Source organism: Diabrotica virgifera, chromosome 5 (genome assembly GCF_917563875.1).
Source record: "Diabrotica virgifera virgifera chromosome 5, PGI_DIABVI_V3a".
In the NCBI taxonomy this organism is placed as follows: domain Eukaryota; kingdom Metazoa; phylum Arthropoda; class Insecta; order Coleoptera; family Chrysomelidae; genus Diabrotica; species Diabrotica virgifera.
In genome coordinates this window covers 209009579-209026095 of record NC_065447.1, presented here as the reverse complement: position 1 = coordinate 209026095, position 16517 = coordinate 209009579, and positions in this window count along the sequence as shown.

Sequence of the window (16517 nt, the reverse complement as noted above, 5' to 3'; positions counted from 1 at the left end):
TTATAGTTTTTGAGTTATTTATGGAAAATCGGTTAAAAACATGCATTTTTCTCACGAAAAATTAAAATCTTTGATCTTTAATAACTCAAAAAGTTTTGATTTATTTTAATAATTTTATGTAACAAATTTTGCTTATAATTTGTCCCTCTATCGAATTCTGGGGATAGTTCATCATCGGCCCCCTCGTGAAATTGAATTTTTCTTTTTCTCTTTCTTATTTCTTTATATATTTTATTTGGGCACAATTTTTTGGCTTCTTTGCGGTAAAGTAATTTGAAAGAGCTTCATACTCTTAATGACAGAATCCAGATCCATAATTTTTATATACAAATATTTTTTGTACAGTATTTTTGCCGCCCTCTCATAATGTGCCGCCCTAGGCAACTGCCTATATTGCCTAATGGATAAAGCAGCCCTGTCTTTCAGTGCGTCACAGTTTTTCGATTTCTTTCTAACGCATTAAATTGTATGTGACAGAAAAAAGGCACGTCGGTGATTACATTTCGTCGGTGACATTTTTATAACATTTATTCTAGTTATTCCAGTTGTCGATAGATGGCGCCATAATAAAAAAATATTTTTTTTTAATTAGATAATAATATTACAAATATAATCTGTATAATTTATAAGACTATACAAATCAAAGAAAATACCATTTTATAAATGCAAGAAACACATTTGATTTGTTTTTATTCCAAATTGAAAATAAAATGTGACAACTGTCAGATTTAACTAAAATGTCATGTTAGAATAAATGTCATAAATGTGTATTATCACGGACTTACCCTTTTTCCTATCATTTGTTACGCACTGAAAAATGATCATGAAAAGGACAATAATAGCACCATCCTATAAATAAAGGGTAAATGTTGATAGTATAAAATAAGGAACACTATAATCTGATCTGACTTTTACTTGAAGTTGGTTAGTCCTTAGTATAATTAGTTGTTTGTGGTCAGGGCCCCCGCTACCATATGTGCAAAGTGTGAAAAAACATAATTTATAAAAAATCAAACCGTTGAAATTGCAGTCAGCACGTATTCAGCACTTATTTTGTTAGAAAAAAAAGTAGTAAACAAAATATTAAACGATACAACACTTGACAAAATACAAATAACTTTAGATGTAAAAATTAATAGCATTACAGTAATAACTTGTTAGCTACCCTGACTTAAGTGAAACCAGAGATTTCTCAAATCTTTTTGATTCGTTATTTGATAGGCGGTTTTAAAATTTTGTCGATTTGTCATTTTATCGCAACACAATCTGAGACAATAAAATTACCGCCTGGCGCCGACACACTATTTTATTGCTCATCCAATAGTATGTTTTATATTTTTCACATGAAATCAGCAGATCAGCACATAGCTACAATTTATTTTGCATTAGGTATTTTTCTTATCTACAGTTTTGTCTACGGTGTAGGGAGTGGGTGTCTGTTATTTTTATGGGATTTTTTTATTTTATATCTAACAAGAATTTAAACATTAATAATGTCATCCATACAAAACTGAACTATTTAATTTCTCAGCTTTTATTTTAAAATTAATTTTTGGTTTTTGTATTTTTTTACAAATTTTTTGCAATTTTTGATCTTGGATTTTTGCGCCCCTAAAGGATGGCGCCCGTGTGCATTTCACACTTTGCACATATGGTAGCGGGGGCCCTGTAAACGCACATCCTACTGTGAATGTAGTTATTGCCGAATTGCGAATATTTGTCTTTGTTTATATTAAACGGCTTGCACCCACAATATTTATTATCTTCAGAAATCTTACCACAGTTCTACTATTACATTCATATTAAAAGTTGTATTGTGAGAATAAAAATGAATAATTCAGCCTTAGCCAATTTAAGTTATAAATAAACAAGCTGAAAATGCGAGCATTGTCATAACGAAAACTTTGTATATTTACGTATTTTAATTCATAATATGGAAAATTTCTATTATGAAAAGTAGTTTAGAATTAATAATTATATTTTAATGTGCAATTATATCATTCTAATTTAAATGTTATGAACTATAAAAGTAGTTTACTCTTGATCGAAATTCATATTATGTTTTATATATTTCGTATAAAATTAATAAAATTTTATACAAGGTGTCCCAAAAATAGTGGAACGGTCGAATATTTCGCGAACTGAACATCGGATCGAAAAACTGAAAAATACGTTTCAATCATTTTCAAAAATCTATCCAATGACACCAAACACCAACGTCCACTACACCCCCTGGAGGTGGGGTGGGGGGTAACTTTAAAATCTCAAATGGAAACCCCTAGATTTTCTTGCAGATTTGGATTCGTTACGTAAAAGTAAGCAACTTTTATTCAAGACATTTTTCGAACTGTGGATAGATGGCGCTATAATTGGGAAAAACGATTTATCCTGATACCATGGGTAAATTATAGAAACGGTCTAATATCTCGAGAAATACACTTCCAAATGAGAAACCAAACAAATTTTTTTAATTCTTTTCGAAAACCTATCTAATAACACTAAACATGACCCTCCAACCCACCCCCTGGAGGTGGGGTGGGGGGTAACTTTAAAATATTAAATAGCAACCTCCACTTTTTATTACAGATTCGGATTTGTCATGAAAACTAAGCAACATTTATTCGAAATATTTTTTAGAATTGTTGATAGATGGCGCTTTAATTGGAAAAATACGATTTATTAGCGCCATCTATCAGCATTTTTAAAAAATGTTTCGAATAAATGTTGCTTAATTTTTCATGACAAATTCGAATCTGCAATAAAAAGTGGGGGTTGCTATTTAAGATTTTAAAGCTCCCCCCACCCCACCTCCAGGGGGTGGGTTGGAGGGTCATGTTTAGTGTTTATCGATAGGTTTTCGAAAAATATTAAAAACCTGTTTTTTTGGTTTCTTATTTGGAAGTGTATTTCTCGAGATATTAGACCGTTTCTATAATTTACCTATGGTATCAGGATAAATCGTTTTTCCCAATTATAGCGCCATCTATCCACAGTTCGAAAAAATATCTTGCATAAAAGTTGCTTACTTTTACGTAACGAATGCAAATCTGCAAGAAAAACTAGGGGTTTCCATTTAAGATTTTAAAGTTACCCCCCACCCCACCTCCAGGGGGTGTAGTGGGAGTTGGTGTTTGGTGTCATTGGATAGATTTTTGAAAATGATTGAACACGTATTTTTCAGTTTTTCCATCCGATGTTTAGTTCGCGAAATATTCGACCGTTCCCCTACTTTTGGGACACGGTTGCATTATAAATCTTAGAACAAGAGAAGAGCTTTTTATGAAGAATAACTTTTATTTATCAAATTAAAAATAAAAGAGTTATAAATGAAAATGTTCTTGGTATCCATAATTTGAGAAAAATCTTCAAATATTTTTTTCCATTAGAAGGATGTACACAGCCACAATACTGGCTAGTGATTTTAGTCAATAATTTTGCCAATTCGACAAAAAAATAATTTCTAAATAGTTAATAATTATTACTAAATAATTAGTAATTTTGCCAGTTGCGGCAAAATTCTCAAAAAACAAAAAAATTACCTTCTACAATCACTAGCCAGTTGTGTCGAGTTTAGGGAACGACTAGGTATACCTAATATTTTAATTTTATAGCAAATGGAACAGTCCATTTATCATAAAGGGGAGGCCGTATTTATACTGGTATAAACCTTTTTAAAACTGTAAAAAAATGGTAAGGGGCAGTAAAGAAGTTTTGAGTTTTGATGTGTTGAATTTTGAAAAAAATATTCTTATATTTTTTATTAAAAAATATAAGAGTATGAAGCATGTTAAAACTAGCTGAATATGTTGTTAATACGTAGGCAAAATATGGAAAACCAAATATTTTTTATAATGATTAATTAGAAAAGTATGAAAATATGAACTACAACTTAACATTGTTTACCTAAAATATTTGAAATAGTTTAACGTAAAGTGTTAAGTGGTGTTGACATAATTTGTCAGGTACTAGGAATTCATTTTAGATTTAGATACCATTTGTGGTAAACAGCTGGAATCAATTCCCAAAATGATTTTACATCTTTCGGGTTTTCTAAAACGTTTAAACAAAAATAATAATATAGAGTGGAGAGAATTTATTTTCATGTTTGCAAGTAAAAAATAAGTTTTTATGCAAAGTGAACGTGGACGTAAACAATGTTAAGTACATCCCTTACCATTTTTTACTTGCGAACATTTATTCTAAGTTTATAAAGAAATTGTCTTCTTTATAGAAACTTCACTAAATACTTGAAATTCAGGATCTTTATCTGAGTTGCAATCATCGTAGCTCTCAGACACTGTTAACAGCAAAAAAGCCATTTAGATTTGAACAACCTGCATTATCATGGACACATAACATTATTTTCATGCTTATACTATACATGTCCCTTACCAAATTTTAAGAAATTAATCTGGCTCCATCTATTATTAGGAGGATAAACCAAGTAAAATTTTCTGCTTTGCCATGTCCCTTGTCATCTTTTAAACACGATTTCGCGAAAAATCAAAATTTGTCCCTTACCATTGTTTACTACCGAGCCCCTCAATTATTGCTTTTAAAATATGTATACTCAAATTGTATTTTTGAACATCTTATTTATATTATATAATAATTAAATTCACTACCAAATGTCATTGATGTTTTATTAATACTTAATTTAAAATTTAGTTTGACATTCACGAAGTGTCAAACTCAAATGTAAATAACCTATCCTTGGCAAATCGAGATTTAAAAAAAAAGTAGCCTACTTCCTAATCAACCATTTGAGCTGACGTTTAGTGCGTCTGTAGGAGATAACCGAATTGTGACGTCACATTTTAGACTTTGAGGTCGTTTATCTCGAAGACGGTTAGATATATCGAAATGCCGTTTTCAGATTTGGATTCAGAAGGCAAAACTACATAAGAATCCATCGATACACCTGCTCTAAGTATTGCAGGAGCGGCAACGCAATAACACACAGACTTTTGCAAATTTATAAACGAAAAGTTTTCGTTGAAAAAATCTAAAATATCTAGTAGAAGTCAATATTTAGTCTGCATGCGATGTGCGATGTGACCACAACTAATTCTGATTAATTTTTCATTCTCTTTTGTTTGTCATTTTCGTTGTCAAGTTTTAATTGTCGGAAAACATATTATATTGGGTTTATAATTTATCTAATAAAATGTTTGAACAACAAAATTGTTTTGTTTTTTATAATAAAATGTGTAAAATTTTAAACAAAACTTCAAATAACAATATAAGTTTACCTATAGAGTGAGGACGTTTGAGTTGGAATAAATTCATTATCTCGAGAAGGGGTGAATTTGGAGAGAAATCCTGAGACAGTTCTATTTTTATTTTTAAATTATGACTTTTTTTATTTTTAAATTATGACCATAGGTATACATCATACTACTGACGTCATCCATCTGGTTGTGATGAAGTAATCGATGTTTTTTTAAATGAGAGTAGGGGTTGTGTTAGAGCTCATTTGAAAGGTTATTTAATTCTCTATTTAGTAATGTAATTATTAACATAATTATTTATACAGTGTGTTCAAAAAATATTTTTTTTATTAAATTATTTGACACAAAAAGAAGAATGTAAGCAATTTATTTAATTAAAAATACATTTTACTGCTGTCAGAAAAACAGGTGATAATGTTTATCTCAAAAATAAACATTACTTTTTGCTTAAATTCAATGTCCAAGCTGCTAAGAGACAGGTTGGTGGCAGATTTAACATTGAATTTAAGCGAAAAACAATGTTTATTTATGAAATAAACATTCCTTTTTCCTTTCTGACAGCACTCAAATGTATTTTAAAGTAAATGAATTACATACACTCTTCTTTTTGTCTCAATTAATTTAATAAACAAACATTTTTTTGGGCACCCTGTATAAATAATTATGTTAACGTTTATATTAATGAATAGATAATTAAATAACCTTTCAAATGAGCTATCGCACCACCCCTACTCTCATTAAAAAAAATCATCGATTACGTCATCACGACCAGATGGATGACGTCATTAGTATGATACATATGGTAAAAAGTCATAATTTAAAAATAAAAATCGACCTGTTTCAGGATTTCTCTCCAAATACTCCCTCCCATTCTAGAGATAATGAATTTATTCCAACTTAAACGTCCTCACTTTATAACACATATTTACGGATATCGTTAAAAAACAGAATAACTTATAGAGCAACAGTAGGACAAGTAACTTTTTTTTCAATTATTTTTCACTTTTTTATGAATTAATATAAATATTTATGTAAGGCCTGTAAAGTTATACAGGGTGTCCCGAAAAGATTGGTCATAAATTATACCACACATTCTGGGGTCAAAAATAGTTCGATTGAAAAAGAGTTACAGCCCTTTGAAGTTACAAAATGAAAATCGATTTTTTTCAATATATCGAAAACTATTACAGATTTTTTATTGAATATGGACATGTATTATTCTTATGACAGGATCATCTTAAAACAAAATTATAGTGAAATTTGCCAACCCCATAAAAATTTTTTATGGGGGTTTTGTTCCCTTAAACCCCCCAAACTTTTGTGTACGTTACAATTAAACTATTATTGTGACACCATTAGTTAAACACAATATTTCTAAAACTTTTTTGTCTCTTAGTATTTTTTCGATAAGCCAGTTTTATCGAGATGTGGCTTCTTTTTTAATATATTTACTAGGTATTTTGATAGCTAAACCATTATTGGTAATTTTAAGGACCAGTCTAGATTAATATGTATTTATTTCTGAAAAATTATTTGGGATTGAGTATTTTCACGGCGAACCTAATAAAATTTTACGTATTTTTTGTTGCAATTAATGTTTAGCTTGAATCACCAATAACTCACAAATTAAAGCAGTTGGGAATAGGGAATTCTTAAGAAATAAAAAAGTACTATAAAATATCATTTCACTACAATACAAAAATACAGGGTGTTCCATTTAAGAAAACTCAGAAAATACTCATTCCGAGTTTCGACCAACCCTGTACACTAAAATTAAAAATTTAGCTACACTAATGATTCTTAACAATAGTAGAGTATATTAAAAATCATTTGAACGTAAGTAGAGTTTTAGATGTCAAACTACTACAATTCTACAGGGTGTGAATGTTGCTACGAAATTAATAAAAAACGTAATTATCTTTTAAAATACCCTGTATAATATTACAAAACCTCATATTTTAAGAAAGAAGACATCGAAGAGAATCCAAAAATGAAAAAATATATAGGGTGTCCCATTTAAAAAAACGAAATTATAAGCAACTTCCGGTATAACCGGAAGTTGCAAAGAGATGAAAATATTTTCATTTAATAGATGATCCTTCAAAACCCCTTTATTCCAATTTTCATGATTCTGTTGCCTTTAGTTCTCGAGATATTTCTAATAGGCCAGTTATCTGCCTCGCCCTATATAATCGAACTTAACCTTATACAAATATGTGGTGGATTCAAAAAATATTCAAAATATCTCGATAAACACTGTCTTATCGAAAAAGTACTAAGAAACAAGAAAGTTTTAAAAACATTGTGTTTAACTAATGGTGCCACAATAATAGTTTAATTGGAACGTACACAATAGTTTGGGGGGGTTTAAGGGAACAAAACCCCCATAAAATTTTTATGGGGTGCACAAATTTCACTTTAATTTTTTTTATGATGTTACTGCCATAAGAATGCCACATGTCCATTTTCAATAAAAAATCTCTAAAAGTTTTCGATATATGAAAAAAAATCGATTTTCATTTTTTAACTTCGAAGAGCTGTAACTTTTTTTGTATGCACTATTGTATATAGATAAGTGAGGTTCAATCAACCTATTTTTGGCCCCAGAATCTGTGGTATAATTTATGACCAATCTTTTCGGGACACCCTGTATACTCAAACAAAATTCCATGTAAATCCGTTCAAATATAAAAAAGTTATTAAGTAATGCAAAATTCGTAAAAATTTCAATTGCGTTTTTCTCGAAACTACAATATTTGACATATCCTACTGTTGCTTTGAGGCGACGGTATATTGCTGTATGACCAAATTTTAAAACATATCAAGGAATATAGATAATATTTTGTAAATTTGGATATTGATATCTACAGCCATTTAATACAGTCCTCAAATTAGTTACCTCTTTATGCCATTCCTGAAGCTAAATATTCTGTTTTTATGTAGGTACCTACTTACCTACCTAGCTATTTCACTTGGTTCTGTAGGTACCTCAATGGTTAGGTGCAAAAATGCAATCTTTTAATATGCATCTTTTTGCCTTTATTATAGGTCTGGATCCCGCGTATGAAAAAAAAGTTGATTAATAGCAAGCTGAAAATTTGTTTATAGCTTAAGGGTGTCTAATCGGATAAACTTTGATATATGGGAACACTGGAACAGGGGCAGTTTTAATTGTGGAACAGGTTAAAAATTTGGAACGGTCAGACCACGAAAACGGCACATTTATTTTGTACGACAGAACAGACTTAAACTCTCCGAACAGAGATTCAACTCTCATGTAAAAATCAGACTGCTATTTATCACCTGTCATAATTCCTGTCATTTGGGCTATTGATTATGCACTATATAAAGGAACTACAACGTTAACGGGGTTTTATTATTTTATATGGTCAATGAACCTCTATATATGAAAAAACCGCGGAGTGCTACCATTTAAAGAGGTGCGTTTTTGAGAAATGGGTGAATTAGTCCCTGGGGACAGGTTACATTAGGGTGAGTTCTATGCACTTTTGGTACAAACACGTCTACATAAAAATTGTTCCTTGTTAAATTTCCTATCTAAATATAACTTTTTAATGTCAAAGATACTTTTTTTTTACAAAAATATATTCAAAAGAAAAAGCACAAAGAAACCCAAAAGAAAGAAATTTTGTTTTTTGTCCCATAACTTTTGTCCACGGGGATATAGGTATAGACATTGCTTCAGAGAAAAAAAACTTAAATATTTTCTCTTTAAAATGATGTTTAGTAGAGGTCATTAGGATTTACAGTTTTCGAAATATGATTTTTTAAAATTCGCCACTCACAGCAATTTTGGGCAATTTTCCTTGTTATTTCGCAAATATTGTTCTGTAACTTTTTTCTACGTAACTTTAGGCATATGCAATGGCACATGTAAGGAATATAAATCAATTACCTTTAAAATGTTCTGCTGTATAATGTTGTACGACTTCCTTTAAAGAGGTAATCTTTTTCAAGACTTTATACTTTTAATGAGTTTTTATATCTTTTACGATTATTTTTTAAATTTACCATTATAACTTTTTTTCTACATTTAGGTGTATATTATATAATAAAACAGAAAGCTTATTCTGTTTATTTTAAAATGGTCAATTATAAAAACTTCTAGGATTATTTTTGAATACGATATTCTTTTTCAAAATGTAATAAGTACTTGCAACGAATTTTTGATTTTTGGATTATTTTTTAAATTCCTCATTATAACTTTTTTATGTGATTGTGTGTTATGATTGAATCTTATTTTTTATAGGTACCTAATACTTTGGATCCAATTGACTCGGCCGGGCAAACTTCAAAATATGGATTAATTCCAATATTTAGTGTCAAAGCTCCTGCACCACAAGCTTTGCTTGAAAAAATAGCATGTAAATGTACCAAAGGATGTACAAAAAACTGCGGTTGTAGGAAGATAGGAATTAGTTGTTCAATATTCTGCAAAGGGTGCATGTGCATGGGTACTAATTGTGGGAACTCTTAACTGAGGTGTCAGAGGAACATATGCTAACGAAGAGATGGACTTTGATTTTGAAAATTTTTTAAATGTCAACGTTTAAATAATTTTAACTAAAGTGATGTTTTCTAAGACTAATGTTTATGTAGTTTTTGTAAAAGAAATAATTTTAAATAATACAGGTTAGGTAAAAAAATATCAAAGAATCACTCGGTTTCCATTAGATGATACATCATTTTAAAGAACAGAAAGTAAGCCCTCTTTATTGAGCAATATATAGTATATTCATGTACAAGAAAAAAAAGTTATAATGAGAAATTTCAAAGATAATCGTAAAAAATATAAAAAATAATATTTTTTTATATTAGGTATTATATAATATTACATAATATAATGTATAATAATATTATTTTATCTTTATATTATATTATAAAATATCGTTAAAAGTATAAAACTTTGAAAAACCATAATCGCTTTAAAAAAGTCGTACAATGTTATACAGTAGACCATTTTAAAGGTAATTGATTTCTATTGCTATTAAATGTACCATTGCATATACCTACAGTTACGTAGAAAAAAGTTACAGAACAATATTTGAGAAATAACAAGGAAAATTGCCCAAAATTGCTGTGAGTGGCGAACTTTGAAAAATCATATTTCGAAAAATATAAATCCTAATTACCTCTACTAAACAACATTTTAAAGAAAAAATATGTAGGTTTTTTTCCTGTAAAGCAATGTCTATACCTATATCCTCGTGGACAAAATTTATGGGACAAAAAATAAAATTTCTTTCTTTTGGGTTTCTTTGTGCTTTTTCTTTTGAATATATTTTTGTAAAAAAAAGTATCATTGACTTTAAAAAGTGATATATAGATAGGAAATTTAACCAGGAACAATTTTTATGTAGATATGTTTGTACCAAAAGTGCATAGAACTCACCCTAATGTAAACTGTGCCCAGGGACTAATTCACCCATTTCTCAAAAACGCACCCCTTTACATGGTAGCACTCTGTGGTTTTTTCATATATAGATATCTATTGACCACATGAAATAATAAAACCCCGTTAACGTTGTAGTTCCTTTTAGCTATCTTATTTTGAATATAATAAATAGCCTAATTTGACATATTCTACATGTTCCACTCATTAAAACGCACATTTGGTGATAACTAGCAGTCTGATTTTTGCATGAGAATTTAAATCTGTTCTGTCGGAAAATACATGTGCCCTATAGAATAGATACCCTTAAGCTATTAACAAATTTTCAGCTTGCTATTAATCAACTTTTTTTTCATAAGCGGAATCCAGACCTATTATACTTAACTACCTAGCTTTTTAACTTGGTTCTGATGTTAATAGTAGGTACCTCAGTGTTTAGGTGCAAAAAATGTAATCTTTTAATATCCATCTTTCTGCCTTTATTATTCATTTACTCATTTTCTGTTCAATGTGACTCTTACAATATTGTGGGATTCACATTGTTATTTTTGCCTATACCATTTGCTTAAAGCTTGCTGAATATATCATTGTTTGTAAAAATTTTTAGCAGTCAGGTAATAAAGATCAATTTTTGTGCTCTTTTATTATTGCTAGATCTTTTGAAAATCTATTCATCTCAGTTTTTTGCTGTTTTATTATTGCCAGATCTTTTACAAGCCATGAATTTTCCTGTAGCTGGCTGTACCATAAATCACAACAAATTTTTATTGAACAATTCTTTATAAAAGTATAAAATTTATTAAAATCCCTTTAGGGGCTACATCAATCACAGTCAGTGGCGGATCTACGGCAAGGGCCAAAAATTTTTTTTGGAGTATTGAACTCCAAATTGAATTTTTCTTGGGTATTGGAGTATTTAGAGTATTTTTTTGGAGTATTTTTGCAAAAATTAAGTAAAACCGTAAAGATATTAAGTATCAAGTTCAGAACTCGAAAATTTTTTTAGAGTATTGAGTCCAAGATTTTTCCAAAAGTACTGAAAAGAAATATAAGGTATGTGGTATTTTTGAAAAGGTAATTGAATGACCTTTAAAATAAGGTATCACTCAACCCCCCTTTCCATTAAAGATTTTGGGGGTAGTGCCCGCCTCCGCTAGAGGGTTGATGTAATTTAGTGGAAAACTGGTCCTCAAAATGTCCCCCTCACAAATAAACTTGACGTGTTTTTGCATATTTTTAGATTTTCTGAAGGGACCAAACAATAGGGGTGACAACTTTTCAAATTGCCACACTGTATATTCTTCTAATTGAAAAAAAAAAGAAAATTTCAATTAGAAATTTATAATTGCATATTAGAACATATTTTTTAATTCCAAATAACTTTTCTTAATAACACTTTTCGATATTGTGAAATATCAAGGTACCTACATACTTTACTCTTCAGCGAAATTCATATTTCTAACACACCTCGTACACTATCGATAAAATTAGATATCTGATAATTGCGTCTTGGATTTTAGACTATGCAGAGCATTTTATGAAGAATAACTTTTTCATAAAATTAATAATAAAAAAGTTTATAAATTCTACCATTGGATATCCTACGAATATCTTGTTTAAATGATAGAATCTAGTCCTAGAATTTTTTACAAGATACCATTTTAAAGTAAAGAAAATAGGCTTTCTTTTTTTATTTGACAATGTATATAGTTAAATGTACAAGAAAAAAAGTTATAATGAGAAATTTTAAAAATAATCATCGTAAAAAGTATCAAAAATCGTTAAAAGTATAAAATTTTGAAAAACCATAAATATTGCTTAAAAATAGTCATACAACCATTGATTATAGACACGGATAATCCGGATACAACCATTGATTATAGACACGGATAATCCTAACCTAACCTAATCAATGATACAACCTTATGCAATAGACCATTTTAATGGTAATTGACTTCTCGTCCTACTGAATGTACCATTGCATATACCTAGAAATGCGTAGAAAAAAGTTATTCAACAATTTTTGCGAAATAATGGGGAAAATGGCCCAAAAATGTTGTGAACGGCAAACTTTGAAAAATCTTATTTCGGAAACAATAAATCCTAGAGACTTCTGCCTAAAGTCATTTTAAAGTGAAAGGATAGAAGTTTTTTTTTTCTATGAAGCAATGCCTAAATCTATATCCCCGTGGAAAAAAGTTATGGGACACAAAGCAAAATTGTTTCTTTCGTGATTTTTTTTGCTCCTTTGTTTAATATATTTTTCTAAAAAATATATTTTTGATATTAAAAAGTGATATTTCGATAGTAAATTTAACCTAAATGTTAACGAAATTGGAAATAGGATAAAAGCAGCCACAAGAACATATCATTCGCTGTATAAAAACTTCTTAAATAAAAAAGAAATACAAAGGAAAATCAAAATTATAATAATTCCCTGCTATTATAATATAATAGCAGGGAATTGGGTATTGAACGACAAACAAGAAAAGAGATTGCAAGCCGCGGAAATGAGGTATTTAAGAAAAGTCGTGGGAGCTAGGAGAACCGATAAAAGAGTTAGCGAAGATATTAGAAGAGAATTAAAAGTAAAATCATTAAAGGAAAAAATTCATGAAAAGAAATTAAAATGGACTGGGCACATATTTGAAATGAACGACGGCAGACAGGTTAAAATGACATGGGAAGCGAGACCGATAGGGAAAACAGGAGAGGCCAACCAAGGAAAACGTGGAATACCAGTGTGATGGAAATATTGCAGAATAGAGGAAAATTGTGGCAGGAAGCCAAAGAATTAGCTAGGGACCGACAAAAGCGGCGTAAGTTCGCAGAGAATAACGAGTAAAGAAGACACCTCGACACCTTATGGTATAAGAGGATCATCGATTATGTTATGTTATGTTACTTTTAATAAACTTTGAAGGACAAAACTATCTTACAACCGAAAATACACACATCGGCAAAATTAGCCGAACACCTTAAAAATGGGACATGTTTGATGTCCCGAATTTCCTAAACCTGTTGTCCAATTTGAGTGATTCTTTTAGTATGTTATAGCCTTATTCTTTAAGAATATCGGTGTAATAATATTGTTGCTAGGCAGGTAAATGTCATTTTATACCGGGTGTAACAATCATACTGTGTTTTTTTTTCTTAAAGTTCGGAACACCCTGTGGAATATTCTAGCATATATAAAATATTAAAATTAAAACTCGATTATAGACTTAGGCTTTCTTAACATTTTTTTTGATTCATTTGCTTATGTTGGAAAATAAAAAAGTTATGTGCTTTAACAACTAGCCATGTTTTTTATCAATAAATCCTCATGGTAGGAGAGGAAAGTATGCTAAATTTGCAGTTATTCGAGCGTTATGGGGATCTATTGGATTGTGAAGAGTGGGTGCTAAAACCAAAAAAAGTTAAGTTAAGTTTTCCATAAAGTGTGGGACTCTCCATTTTTTAATTTAATTTTCCATTTCCACCAATCGTTTTTTCCGATTTTATAGCGCCATCTATCCATAATAGGAAAAATGTGTCGAATAAAAGTTGCTTATTTTTACGTCAAGGATCCAAATCTGCAATAAAAATTGAAGGCTCCTATTTAAGATTTTAAAGTAAACCCCACCCCACCTCCGTGGGGGTCGTGTTTGGTGCCATTCGGTAGATTTTTGAAAAATATTGAATAGGTGTATTTTGCAGTTTTACGATCTGATGTTCATTTCGCGAAATATCGCAGTGTACAAGAATTCATCTGTACTCATTAGATATATTTTAAAAACACCCTTCAATTATCTACGCTAATTTCTTTCGGTTATTTAAATGTCATCATAAACAATTCCAACCTTCTTTCGTTACATAAACATTATTGACCTAGATCGTGAGGTGTAAGTATACATACAGCCACTATAAACACTTTTCAGGGTCGACGCTGACTTTGCACTTTTCAATATATTTATACAATCAAAACATATAAGGGAATCCTCATTATTACACATTCCACATTCGTCATTCTATTATTAGATGTAAGATTATTCACATTAAAAGAGAGTGTCATCTACACTCCGCGGGGACGACGTTACGTAGGTTGTTACCAGCTTGTACTCATGCGAGTATAATAAAACAACTTGAACAGTGACACGACTAGTAATCATTCCACCCCTCGGATAAGGGTTAACCACCCTTACTGGGAGAAGATAGCCCTAGTAATCCTGGACCATCATATGGCGATCCAAGACCAGGGAAGAAACTGAAGTAAACTGGAACGAGAAATGGAAAGAAAAACGTCTATGGCTGAGGATCTGGTACCTCGACCACCCTAGAATACAGTGTGGTATGTAGAAAGGATGGAGACAGCAGGCCTGACATGGAGCTAAATGGACAATGGTATGGAGATGGAACGTCGTGGGACAATGGACAATGCCAGGGAACGTGGATCGAGAACTTTTGGTGATACGAACACAAACATTTAAAGTGGTGAGTCTATATTTTGTTCTTATGGTATTTCCACGATATTTCTTAACAAATGAATGATATAGCAGTAATGTAAGGTATATTTCTAGTATTTTTATCTATTTATTTTTAATTATCTTTATGGGTATTATTGGAATTTTTTTTTAACACATATTAAAGTTATTCACATGGCATATTACCATTATTATTTGAGGTATATATTATTTATATTATTTATTACGAGGGTACATTTTTGCAATTTTTTTTTGATTTTAATATTTGCTATCGTAAATATACACTATCAATATAAATATACGATATAAATATATAACAAATATACGCTATATGCATAATACATTTACATTATTATTCTAACTACTTATTTACACGGGTAATATAACGTTATTTATTTTTGAACTATTATTTATTATTATTGCAATTTTTTTTACATATTTTTACCATATATTGACGTATTATTTTATCTCGTTATTTTTTTACTATATATCTATATATCACATATCTATATACACCGTAAGACTATCGAATTTATATTTTCGCTAAGAAGTGCAGGAACTGAGGATAGAATATTATGTATAAATGAGTAGCAACAAAGTTACTTGGGAAGATTTTGTCAAAATGGTTGAGGAACTTGCACAAGAAGTAGGAAGACAGAGCAGAAGGGTCTTAAAGAAAAAAGTACCGAAATCTAAGGACATACAGGAAGAAGTAACGACACAGCTAATTAAATCCTATAACAAGTTCACGCACTTAACTAAGAAAAACTGGGAAGCACTTTCGGACAAACAGAGGGAAGCGTGCAACAAATATTTTGGAAAAATCAGAGACAAAGTTATAGGCTCATTTCAAGCAGTAAATGTAAGAACAGTGGTTCCAAACTCAATACATCAACCAATCGACGAGGAAGTTGAAGAGGAACAAAGCGACGAGGAAGCAGAAGAAGGAAAAAGCGACGAGGAAGTAGAAGAAGAAATAATTAACGACGAAATAAAAGAGGAAAAAGGTCACATAAAACAAGATATAACAATATTAAACATGGCTCTGACAATCAATGAATTTTTGAATATCGCAAGCAAGATATTGCCCAACGAGTTCGATGGAAGCGCAGGGAAATTACAACCATTTTTGGACGCATTAGAACTACTTGGAAAATTGGCAGAAGGTCATGAAGACACAGCTGTAACGCTAATAAAAACACGACTTACCAATAAGGCTAGGAACTTAATAACCACGGAAGATACGATTCCACGGATAGCTGAAGCACTGAAGAAAGAACTAAGAGGTGATAATCCGAAGAATTTAATAGCCAAATTAGCCAAGAAAAGGCAAGGGCATAGAGATGCAGCAGTGTACGCATCTGAAGTGGAAGAGTTAGCAGAACAATTAAAAGTAGCATATATAGCGGA